Source organism: Schistocerca gregaria, chromosome 4 (assembly GCF_023897955.1).
Source record: "Schistocerca gregaria isolate iqSchGreg1 chromosome 4, iqSchGreg1.2, whole genome shotgun sequence".
NCBI classification, from domain to species: Eukaryota; Metazoa; Arthropoda; class Insecta; order Orthoptera; family Acrididae; genus Schistocerca; species Schistocerca gregaria.
This window is the reverse complement of record NC_064923.1, coordinates 768669826-768681967: the sequence shown is the minus strand read 5'-3', so window position 1 is coordinate 768681967 and position 12142 is coordinate 768669826. Positions and strand designations below refer to the sequence as shown.

Here is a 12142-nt window from a genome sequence, read left to right as displayed (position 1 = left end):
TTTCTGTATTCCTGATTTTCCCGGAAGATGTTTGTACTTCCTCCTTTCATCAATCAACTGAAGTCTTTCTTCTGTTACTCATGGTTTCTTCGCAGCTACCTTCTTTGTACCTCTGTTTTCCTTCCCAACTTCTGTGATGGCCCTTTTTAGAGATGTCCATTCCTCTTCAACTGTGCTGCCTACTGCGATATTCCTTATTGCTGTATCTATAGCGTTAGAGAACTTCAAACGTATCTTGTCATTCCTTAGAACTTCCGTATCCCACTTCTTTGCGTATTGATTCTTCCTGACTAATGTCTTGAACTTCAGCCTACTCTTCATCACTACTATATTGTGATCTGAGACTATATCTGCTCCTGGGTACGCCTTACAATCCAGTACCTGATTTCGGAATCTCTGTCTGACCATGATGTAATCTAATTGAAATCTTCCCGCATCTCCCGGCCTTTTCCAAGTATATCTCCTCCTCTTGTGATTCTTGAACAGGGTATTCGCTATTACTAGCTGAATTACAGAACTCAATTAGTCTTTTTCATTCCTTGTCCCAAGCCCAAATTCTCCTGTAACCTTTTCTTCTACTTCTTCCCCTACAACTGCATTCCAGTCGCCCATGACTATTAGATTTTCGTCCCCCTTTACATACTGCATTACCATTTCAATATCCTCATACACTTTCTCCATCTGTTCATCTTCAGCTTGCGACGTCGGCATGTATACCTGAACTATCGTTGTCGGTGTTGGTCTGCTGTCGATTCTGATTAGAACAACCCGGTCACTGAACTGTTCACAGTAACACACCCTCTGCCCTACCTTCCTATTCATAACGAATCCTACACCTGTTATACCATTTTCTGCTGCTGTTGATATTACCCGATACCTATCTGACCAGAAATCCTTGTCTTCCTTCCACTTCACTTCACTGACCCCTACTATATCTAGATTGAGCCTTTGCATTTCCCTTTTCAGATTTTCTAGTTTCCCTACCACGTTTAAGCTTATGACATTCCACGCCCTGACTCGTAGAACATTATCCTTTCGTTGATTATTCAATATTTTTCTCATGGTAACTTCCCCCTTGGCAATCCCCTCCCGGAGATCCGAATGGGGGACTATTCCGGAATCTTTTGCCAATGGAGAGATCATCATGACACTTCTTCAACTACAGGCCACATGTCCTGTGGATACACGTTACGTGTCTTTAATGCAGTGGTTTCCATTGCCTTCTGTATCCTCATGTCGTTGATCATTGCTGATTCTTCCTTTAGGGGCAATATCCCACCCCTAGGACAAGAGAGTGCCCTGAACCTTTATCCGCTCCTCCGCCCTCTTTGACAAGGCCGTTGGCAGAATGAGGCTGACTTCTTATGCCGGAAGATGTATTCACTACGTCATTTAGAACCACATTTCCGCTTCAGGTCGGTTATTACGAGTATAAGTACGGTAACTTTGAAATTCTGTATCTCGGTAACGGATAACGATATCGAAAAAAAAAGTTTCCCCAAGAACATCATGTTAAGAACCTATGGTAAGAATTTCGATGGGTTGCCATGAAAGGAAATTATTGATGTGACCATCCCCAAAATTGGTACTTTTCGTACTCAAAAATCATTATTTTTGGTGGTTTTATAAGCCGTGTGAGATCCACTCTAGATCACAACTACTCTACTCTAAGATAGTTCTAGCATCCGCGTTCTTCCGATAGGTACACAAATGGTCGCTAGTCCAACGGCTACCCAAACAATTGGCCACTTATCTACATCTATATTTATACTCCGCAAGCCACCTAACGGTGTGTGGCGGAGGGCACTTTACGTGCCACTGTCATTACCTCCCTTTCCTGTTCCAATCGCGTATGGTTCGCGGGAAGAACGACTGTCTGAAAGCCTCCGTGTGCGCTGGAATCTCTCTAATTTTACGTTCGTGATCTCCTCGGGTGGTATAAGTTGGGGGAAGCAATATATTCGATACCTCATCCAGAAACGCACCCTCTCGAAACTTGGCGAGCAAGCTACACCACGATGCAGAGCGCCTCTCTTGCAGACTCTGTCACTTGAGTTTGCTAAACATCTCCGCAACGCTACCACGCTTACCAAATAACCCTGTGACGAAACGCGCGGCTCTTCTTTGGATCTTCTCTATCTCTTCCATCAACCCGATCTGGTACGGAACCCACACAGATGAGCAATACTCGTTCCGCACGCATACTCCCAGATATTTTACAGAGGTAACTGCTACCAGTGTTTGTTCCGCTATCGTATAATCATACAATAAAGGATCCTTCTTTCTATGTATTCGCAATACATTACATTTGTCTATGTTAAGGGTCAGTTGCCACTCCCTACACCAAGTGCCTATCCGCTGTAGATCTTCCTGCATTTCGCTACAATTTTCTAATGCTGCAACTTCTCTGTATACTACAGCATCATCTGCGAAAAGCCGCATGGAACTCTGTGATCAGCAGAACCGGAGATACGCCACGCTCTAAAATCGCATTTTCCCCCGCTGCTTTTGGAACACATTGCAAGGATCGATTGCGCACCGGTTCTTTAGGCCAGTCTGATGTGGGCGCTGTTCAACGAGACAAGGACCCCACCAAAAAGCATTACGGTTTTTCATAAGGGCGCTCTATCGTAGCCAAACCGTTATTCCTCGGTCTTCTTCCGCTGAACTGAAGCCTGATTTGATTTCTGTTGTAATAACGTGAAACTAATCAGTTTACAGGTTACATATTCGTGATTCGTTACAGTGTATAACGGCCACTTATTAGTACTTATTATTAATCATTCAGTTAGTTAACACTGTCATTAACCAAGAAAACTAAGTAATTTAGTCCTTTCCTTCGCTCATTTTACTGGTGACACTCAAGTAAACGTGACTGCCGCGAAAACTACACATTCTGCTAATGTTTACCTAAAACTCGTCTGTAGAATTCAGTAAGTATTACAGAAAAAAATAATTATAGTTTGTACATAAGATTTACTTTGTCACCTGCCAAACTTTTTATACTATTGGATACCTGAGCTAATATTGTTGTTGTCACTTATTATCCAATTTCTAACATCAGACACTTAAGTGATATAAAATAATTGTGTTTGTTTCTTCTAAGTTTGTTCTATAGGCAGCGATATTCTGTTCAAATCTCCTGTGTTAATGTGACACTTTTCTTTTATTACAATGTTTCACTTCTTCAATATGCAGCCGCAATTTTACGCATGATTCTTTTTACTCGATTATGTCTAATGATGAGGTATCGCAGGATAATACAACGAAAATGTTAATGAGTGGATTTACTACTTCAATTATCTCTTCGTTTACAGTTAGTAGCAGACAATCTATGCACCAAGTTGTTGAGAATGACCAAGTGATCGAAATTAGTTACCCACTACGTGATATTACAAATAAAATGCAACATACACTGGGAAAAATGTTCACCTACAAGAAATAAATTTTGCTGCAGACCCAAGCCTACAGAAAACACTGAATTAAGGAAAACCTATCCAAGTGTAATTTCGATTCAACAGCAGACAAAACACGAAAATCACAAGCTGGTGTCTCAAATGAATACGACAGTCTCCTTCAACTTAAGAATATCCTTCGAAGACACAGACTTACTTCAGAATACAACATTAAAAGGCATAATATATTGAAATTCGTCAGTGTAAATGTCCCGTCATACTCTTAATATTTCTTGCACAACATATTATGTATCTGCAGTTTTAATTTGTGCACTGACTACTCTTTCAGTTTAGTTCATGGTTTCTGTCTGCTTGATGTCATCTTCTTGCACTTTTTAGTACTCTTTACAGTGATTCCGCAACAGAGCTGTGAGTATCTGTTGCACTATGATACAGATGTCATTTCCCTCTTTGTAGTCCTAATATCATCAGCTACCCAAGTAAATAAATAAATAGAGGCCTCTGTAGGCAAGTGTTTAGCTCACCGCCTTTGGAGCAGAAAGCCCCGGGTTCGATTCCCGGTACCTTTTTGGAGTTTTCTGAGGGAGGGGAGTCTGGAACGACTTGACTCAGTCTCTTGAGGACAAATGAGGAGCTGCTGGAATAAAGCAGCAGCTGCACCAGCAGGACGTAACGGCTGGAGGGACTGTCCACGTGCTGACCACGTGACCCGCGGTCGCAGGTTTCTGTTGGCAGCGCCGGACCCCGATTACGTCAGCATTTTCCCTCACACGTCTCCGTCCACCACAAAATCCAATCTTGCCATTTACGTTTTTTTCATCAGTTTCAACAACTGTTTTTGTGATTACGTTTTCACGCAATTTGGGTGCATAGATACTGAGAAATCAGTACCCAGAACAACCACCTCTGGCCGTAATAACGGCCTTGATACACCTGGGTATTGAGTCACAGCTTGGATGGCGTGTACAGGTACAGATGCCCATGCAGCTTCAACACGATACCACAGTTCATCAAGAGTAGTGACTGGCGTATTGTGACGATCCAGTTGCTCGGCCAGCATTGACCAGACGTTTTCAGTTGGTAAGAGATCTGGAGATTGCGCTAGCCAGGGCAGCAGTCGAACATTTTCTGTATCCAGAAAAGCCCGTACAGGACCTGCAACATGCAGTCGTGCATTATCGTGCAATAAGCATCTCTAATTTTAAGTTTCTAGCTCTTCTCATTTCTCCTTACCTTTGTCTTACTTCGATTTCTTCTCAGTCCATATTCTGCAATCATTAGGCTCTTCATTCCATTCGATACATCTGTAATTCTTCTTCACTTTCACTGAGGGTAAAACAGCCACCAGCAAATCTTCTCATTGATGTGTTGTCTCTCCTTGAATTTTAATCCCACTCTTCAATCTTTCTTTTATTTCCGTCATTGCTTCTTCGATGTATAGATTGAAAAGTAGGGGCGAAAGATTACATGCCTGTCTTACATCCTTTTTAATCCGAACACAACGCTCTTGGTATTCCATTCTCATTGTTACCTCTTGAATCTCACGTCGACTCCCCCGGTTTTTTTTTTTTTTTCATTTCTGCCAACGCCAGTCACCTAGCAGTTGTAGTGTCAAAACTGGGTGGTGAATGGTGAAGTTAAACGTTGCAGTTTCTGTTGAAATCTACAGTTTTGCAGGGATCGAATGAAGGGTAGTGCCAAGGGTCGTAACACATCTGAAATGTAACGTCCATTGTTCAAAGTGCCGTCAGTGCGAACAACAGGTGGATACCATCACGCAGGTGGATACTCCAGAATGGAGATGACGAATACAGGCTTCCAATGTGCGTTCACCGCGGTGTCGCCAAACACGGATGCAACCATCATGATGCTGTAAACAGAACCTCGATTCATCAAAAAAAAAAAAAAAAAAAAAAAATGCCGTTGAGTACACCATCCCAGGCGCTCCTGTCTGTGATGCAGCGTCAAGGGTAACCGCAGCCACGGTCTCCGAGCTGACAGTCCATGCTGCTGCAAACGTCGTCGAACTGTTCGTACAGATGGTTGTCGTCTTGCAAACGTCCCCATCTCTTGACTCAGGGATCGAGACGTGGCTGCACGATCCGTTAGAGCCATGCGGATAAGATGCCTGTCATCTCGACTACTAGTGATACGAGGCCGTTGGGATCCAGTACGGTGTTCCATATTACCCTCCTGAACGTTCATTGGATCTCGACCAACGCGAGCAGCAATGTCGCGATACGATAATCCGCAATCGCGATAGGCTACAATCCGAAACGTGATGGTACGCATTTCTCCTCCTTACACGAGGCAACACAACAACGTTTCACCAGGCAACGCCGGTCAGCTGCTGTTTGTGTATGAGAAATCGGTTGGAAACTTTCCTCACGTCAGGGCGTTGTAGGTGTCGCCATCGGAGACAATCTTGTGTGAATGCTCTGAGAAGCTAATCATTTGTATATCACAGCATCTTCCTCTTGTCGGTTAAATTTCGCTTCTGTAGCACGTCATCTTCGTGGTGAAGCAATTTTAATGGCCAGTAGTGTAAATTATTTCCAGTTTCACAGTCTGTCGCAACATGTTACGTTTCGATAATGTAATGCACTTTCTTCCATCTTTCCTCGTAGTATTCCTTACAACATAAGAAAATTTCGTTTCGCAGTTCTGTGTATTAGGCTAGGAATTAAAGCACCAATATTGCTATCAACTTTTTTCTTACTACATGTATCAGTAGCGTCATCATTTGAGCCACATGTCGGCAAACCATGAGGGGCAGAAGATGATGATAGCATGAAGCATAGCCTACTTATGGTATTCACGCTGCAAGGCATTTTTAAGCCTCTGACGTTTATCACGGACTCATTCGTAACAGGGGCGCCGGGATCGGACGCGGCCAGCGAGTTCCATATCAGCGCAATCTCTCACACATTACGTAACGCCCTCTACCGACAGTGAGGGGGGCTGCGTCTCGTGTTGTGTTGTGTTGTGCATGAGACAATGGAAGCTCCTGCCAGGCGGGGCCAGGTTTGACCACTCTGCAGAGCCCCCTGTCTCCTTGTCTCTGCAGTGAGCTGCAAGTACCATGAGTTCGCTTTCCTTCTCCATTCTTTATTTACTGTTTCGTATTCAGAAAAAATAACAACCTGAAGCGTATCTCCTATTCTTATCAACCACAGGCAACTATTGTCTGTCACGTTCACACAACGCTGACAATAACAAGGATCAGAATTTTGGAAAGCATTCTGTTCGTAGCACACAAATGTTCTGCGGTTGTCCTAGGAATATTAGACTATAAAAGAATGTGGAACTAAGAAATTTGGAATTTTGTGGTAAGGTCTTATGGGACCAAACTCCTAAGGTCATCGGTCCCTAAGCTTACACACCACTTAATCTAACTTAAACTAACTTACGCTTAAGACACCACACACACCCATGTCCGAGGGAGGACTCGTACCTCCGACAGGGGGAGCAGCGCGGATCGTGACTAAGCGCCTAAGACTGCTCGGCTACCCCGCGCGGCTTCGAACTAAAACAGCTGTCACACCACTGCGAAATTAACCGGTCCTTTTGTAAACGTGTCCCGTGTCTGCACTAATTCATTTCGTCAGATTGGAAACGAGTAACGTGTTTTCAGGAAGTAATATCTAGTAAACAACAGAGAAATCAGTAATCAGAATTGAAAAATTTCCTCATTGCTCCTCGTTCCTGTGAACCCAACTGTGGATAAAACTTCTGTGAGCCAGATACTTGTGTCAGTGCTGTTTCTATTGCGATTCGCATACTGCAACTGGAAGAAACATAGTTCCTTCATATATTATGGCTGGAATGTTTTCGAAAAGATATTATCGACAGCAATTGAGAGATATATACCACATAATAGTAAGTGATGGTACTGATTCCCCATGGTACACAGAACGGGTCAGATCGCTGTTGCAGAAGCAGCGAAAAAACCATGCCAAATTTAAAAGAACGCAAAATCCACAAGACTGGCGAAGTTTTACAGATGTTCGAAATGTAGCACATACTTTAGTGCGAGATGCTTTTAATCATTTCCATAATGAAACTCTGTCTCGAAATCTGGCAGAAAACAAAGAGAGATTCTGGTCATACATAAAGCATACCAGTGGCAACGCCCAATCAATACGTTCACTGCGCGATAACAACGATGAAGTCACTGATGACAGTGCCACCAAAGCACGTTTTTCCGAAACTCCTTCACCAAAGTAAATATTACTGAATTCCAATCAAGAACAACTACCAAGATGAGAAACATGGAAGTAGATATCCTCGGCGTAACAAAGCAGCTTAAATCGCTTAATGAACGCAAGGCTTCAAGTCCAGATTGTATACCAGTGAGGTTCCTCTCAGAGCATGCTGAAACAATATCTCTATATTTAGCAATTACATACAACCGCTCGCCCACAGAAAGACCCGTACCTATAGACTACAAAACTGCTCAAGTCACACCAATACCCAAAAAGGGAAGTAGGAATAATCCGTTGAATTACAGGTCCATGTCACTAACGTCGGTTTGGAGCAGGGTTTTGGAACATATACTGTATTCGAACATTATCACGTACCTCGAAGAAAATGATTTACTGACGTGTAGTCAGCACGAGTTCAGAAAATGTTGTTCTTGCGCAACACGCCTAGCTCTTTATACTCATGAAGTAATCAGTGCTATCGACAGGGGATGTCAAATTGACTCAATGTTTTTAGATTTTCAGAAGGCTTTCAACACCGTTCCTCACAAGCGTCGAATAACCAAACTGCGTGCCTACGGAGTATCGCCTCAGCTGTGCGACTGGATTTGCTATTTCCTGTCAGAAAGGTCGCAGTTCGTAGACGGAAAGTTATCGAGTAAAACAGAAGTAATATCTGGCGTTGCCCAAGGAAGAGCTATAGGCCCTCTATTGTCCTGATCTATATTAACGACATAGGAGACAATCTGAGTAGCCCTCTTAGATTACTTGCAGATGATGCTGTCATTTAAAGTCTTGTAAAGTAATCAGATGATCAAACGAATTCCAAAATGATTTAGATGAGATATTTGTATGATGCGAAAAGTGGCAATTGACCCTGAATGAAGAAAAGTGTGAAGTTATTCAAATGAATACTAAAAGAAATGCGCCAATTTTCGATTACGTGGTAAGTCACACAAATCTGAAGGCTGTAAATTCAATTAAATACACTCCTGGAAATGGAAAAAAGAACACATTGACACCGGTGTGTCAGACCCACCATACTTGCTCCGGACACTGCGAGAGGGCTGTACAAGCAATGATCACACGCACGGCACAGCGGACACACCAGGAACCGCGGTGTTGGCCGTCGAATGGCGCTAGCTGCGCAGCATTTGTGCACCGCCGCCGTCAGTGTCAGCCAGTTTGCCGTGGCATACGGAGCTCCATCGCAGTCTTTAACACTGGTAGCATGCCGCGACAGCGTGGACGTGAACCGTATGTGCAGTTGACGGCCTTTGAGCGAGGGCGTATAGTGGGCATGCGGGAGGCCGGGTGGACGTACCGCCGAATTGCTCAACACGTGGGGCGTGAGGTCTCCACAGTACATCGATGTTGTCGCCAGTGGTCGGCGGAAGGTGCACGTGCCCGTCGACCTGGGACCGGACCGCAGCGACGCACGGATGCACGCCAAGACCGTAGGATCCTACGCAGTGCCGTAGGGGACCGCACCGCCACTTCCCAGCAAATTAGGGACACTGTTGCTCCTGGGGTATCGGCGAGGACCGTTCGCAACCGTCTCCATGAAGCTGGGCTACGGTCCCGCACACCGTTGGGCCGTCTTCCGCTCACGCCCCAACATCGTGCAGCCCGCCTCCAGTGGTGTCGCGACAGGCGTGAATGGAGGGACGAATGGAGACGTGTCGTCTTCAGCGATGAGAGTCGCTTCTGCCTTGGTGCCAATGATGGTCGTATTCGTGTTTGGCGCCGTGCAGGTGAGCGCCACAGTCAGGACTGCATACGACCGAGGCACACAGGGCCAACACCCGGCATCATGGTGTGGGGAGCGATCTCCTACACTGGCCGTACACCTCTGGTGATCGTCGAGGGGACACTGAGTAGTGCACGGTAAATCCAAACCGTCATCGAACCCATCGTTCTACCATTCCTAGACCGGCAAGGGAACTTGTTGTTCCAACAGGACAATGCACGTTCGCATGTATCCCGTGCCACCCAACGTGCTCTAGCAGGTGTAAGTCAACTACCCTGGCCAGCAAGATCTCCGGATCTGTCCCCCATTGAGCATGTTTGGGACTAGATGAAGCGTCGTCTCACGCGGTCTGCACGTCCAGCACGAACGCTATTCCAACTGAGGCGCCAGGTGGAAATGGCATGGCAAGCCGTTCCACAGGACTACATCCAGCATCTCTACGATCGTCTCCATGGGAGAATAGCAGCCTGCATTGCTGCGAAAGGTGGATATACACTGTACTAGTGCCGACATTGTGCATGCTCTGTTGCCTGTGTCTATGTGCCTGTGGTTCTGTCAGTGTGATCATGTGATGTATCTGACCCCAGGAATGTGTCAATAAAGTTTCCCCTTCCTGGTACAATGAATTCATGGTGTTCTTATTTCAATTTCCAGATGTGTACTTAGGTATTACAATTACAACTGGAACGATCGCATAGATAATGTTGTGGGTAGAGCAAATCCAAGACTGCGATTCATTGGCAGAACACTTAGAAGGCGAAACAGGTCTACTAAAGAGACTGCTTACAGCACACTTGTCCACCCTATTCTGGAGTATTGCTGTGCAGTGTTGGATCCTCATCAGATGGGACTCACGGACGGCATCGAAAAAGTTTAGAGAAGGGCTGCTCGTTTTGTATTATCGCGAAATAGGGGAGATAGATCCACAGATATGATACGTGAATTTCAGTGGCGATCATTAAAATAAAAGCGTTTTTCTTTGCTACGGGATCTTATCACGAAATTTCAATCACCAGTTTTCTACTCCAATTGCGGAAGCATTGTTGGCACCCATCTACATAGGGAGAAATAATCATCACGATAATATAAGAGAAATCAGGGCTCTTACAGAAAAATTTAAGTGCTCGTTTTTCCCGCGTCGTTCGAGTGTGGAATGGTAGAGAGGCAGCTTGTAGGTGGATGGTTCATTGAACCCTCTGGCAAGCACTTTATTGTGAATAGCGCAGTAATCACGTAGATGTAGGTGTAGAATAGGGGACGAAGCCAGAAGTGTCAGTATTCCTCTAATATTATGATTCCAAGCTTTCGGCTCTGAGATGATCGTGGAATTTTATTTTTGCAGTCGGTATTAAGTTCTTCATTTTTGTTTGCTTTTTGCCATCATTCAGAACTGCTGTGACAAGAATTTACGATTGTCTTTTGTCTTTGTTTTTAATCTGACAAAAGGTTGAACTACTTTCGTCATTACTTGACATCTGTTTATCTTTTAGATTTCGTCAAAAGGAAAGATGAAATATTCAATAATTATTAATAACTAGAATACAGATTTTGGATGTAGCTCGTCAGCTGCTTTTACACCTTCCTGTCAATTTGTAACACGCCCGGGAGTACGAATGGGTGGGGCACTTAAAACTTGTAGCGACGCTGGCGCGCGCCAATTCAAGCTGGCCGGTGTGTGTGTGCTGCGCGCGTGTGTCGGTGCAGTGCTGTGCGGTCGTAATTACTCTACACGACGTCACTGTAGTTCCGCGCCCAGCCTCCAGAGGCGCTGTGTTTTCTAGCTTTTATATACGTTCTGTTTATTATTATTATTCCTTGTTTTTTGAGGTAGTTAGTAGTTCCGTGCCTCCTGGCTTGTGTGGACGAGTACTGTTTTCTCTCCTAACTACGGAAGTTTTCCCAGGACCAAGGATCCTTCTATAGATGCCGGAAGCAAATTTTGTAACTCCGATCGGTCCATGCATGCCGGGCGTCGTCAGATACGCACTCGCAATAAAGTTATTGTTGCTCAACTGAAGGTCTTCATTCTTCTGAATCACGTTAAGCAAAGGTCGGACAGCCAGCAGTTTCGCTGAACCCGACAAGTGGTGACCCCGACGTGATCCAAGCAGGAACTGACGTGATTAAGAAGAAGCAGGCGGAACTACACAAACGTCATATACAGTAATTACGACCGCACAGCACTGCACCGACACACGCGCACAGCACACACACACCGGCCAGCTTGAGTTAGCGCGCGGCAGCGTCGCTACAAACTGTTTGTCGTTCCTTGACCGTGCGCGCTGTCCACAGCACGCACCTGGTAATCCCGCGGCGGTCCTACTGTTCTGCTCCACACTGCTGCTGGCTTGCCTGAAATTATCTATCGAAATACGCAAGCGGGTTTAGGGGAGCCACTCAACGTTAAAATACAACACTGTCCTATGTCTGGTGTGAGCATCTATATTTTGAGACGATATGGAAACCACAGGTTGCAGTGTTTACACTCTAAATTGTAAATGTTTATCCTAATTAACAATATTGATGATTAAAGGTCCAAAATATCATTCGGACGAGCGTACGCGTAACCGACACGACGCGGGTGATTGTTGATGATGCGGAAGCCGAATGATCGAACGAAAGTTCTTACGCTCGCCACACATACAGATACCTGGTAATGGCCCTCCTTGTCACTAGTAATGATACAACACTGTTCGTAAAGTTAATTTGTCAGTTCTCAGTTCTCACTTGTACGAGCGTGCGCGTAACCGTCGCGGCGAGGCTCATTGTCGATA

General features: G+C 44.9%; 1 protein-coding gene across 3 annotated transcripts in view; it reads left to right on the top strand.

The window, feature by feature from the left end:
- The window catches only part of LOC126266652 (putative fatty acyl-CoA reductase CG5065), a 394269-nt gene that overhangs the window by 300005 nt on the left and 82122 nt on the right, over positions 1 to 12142 (top strand). The window lies entirely within an intron of this gene.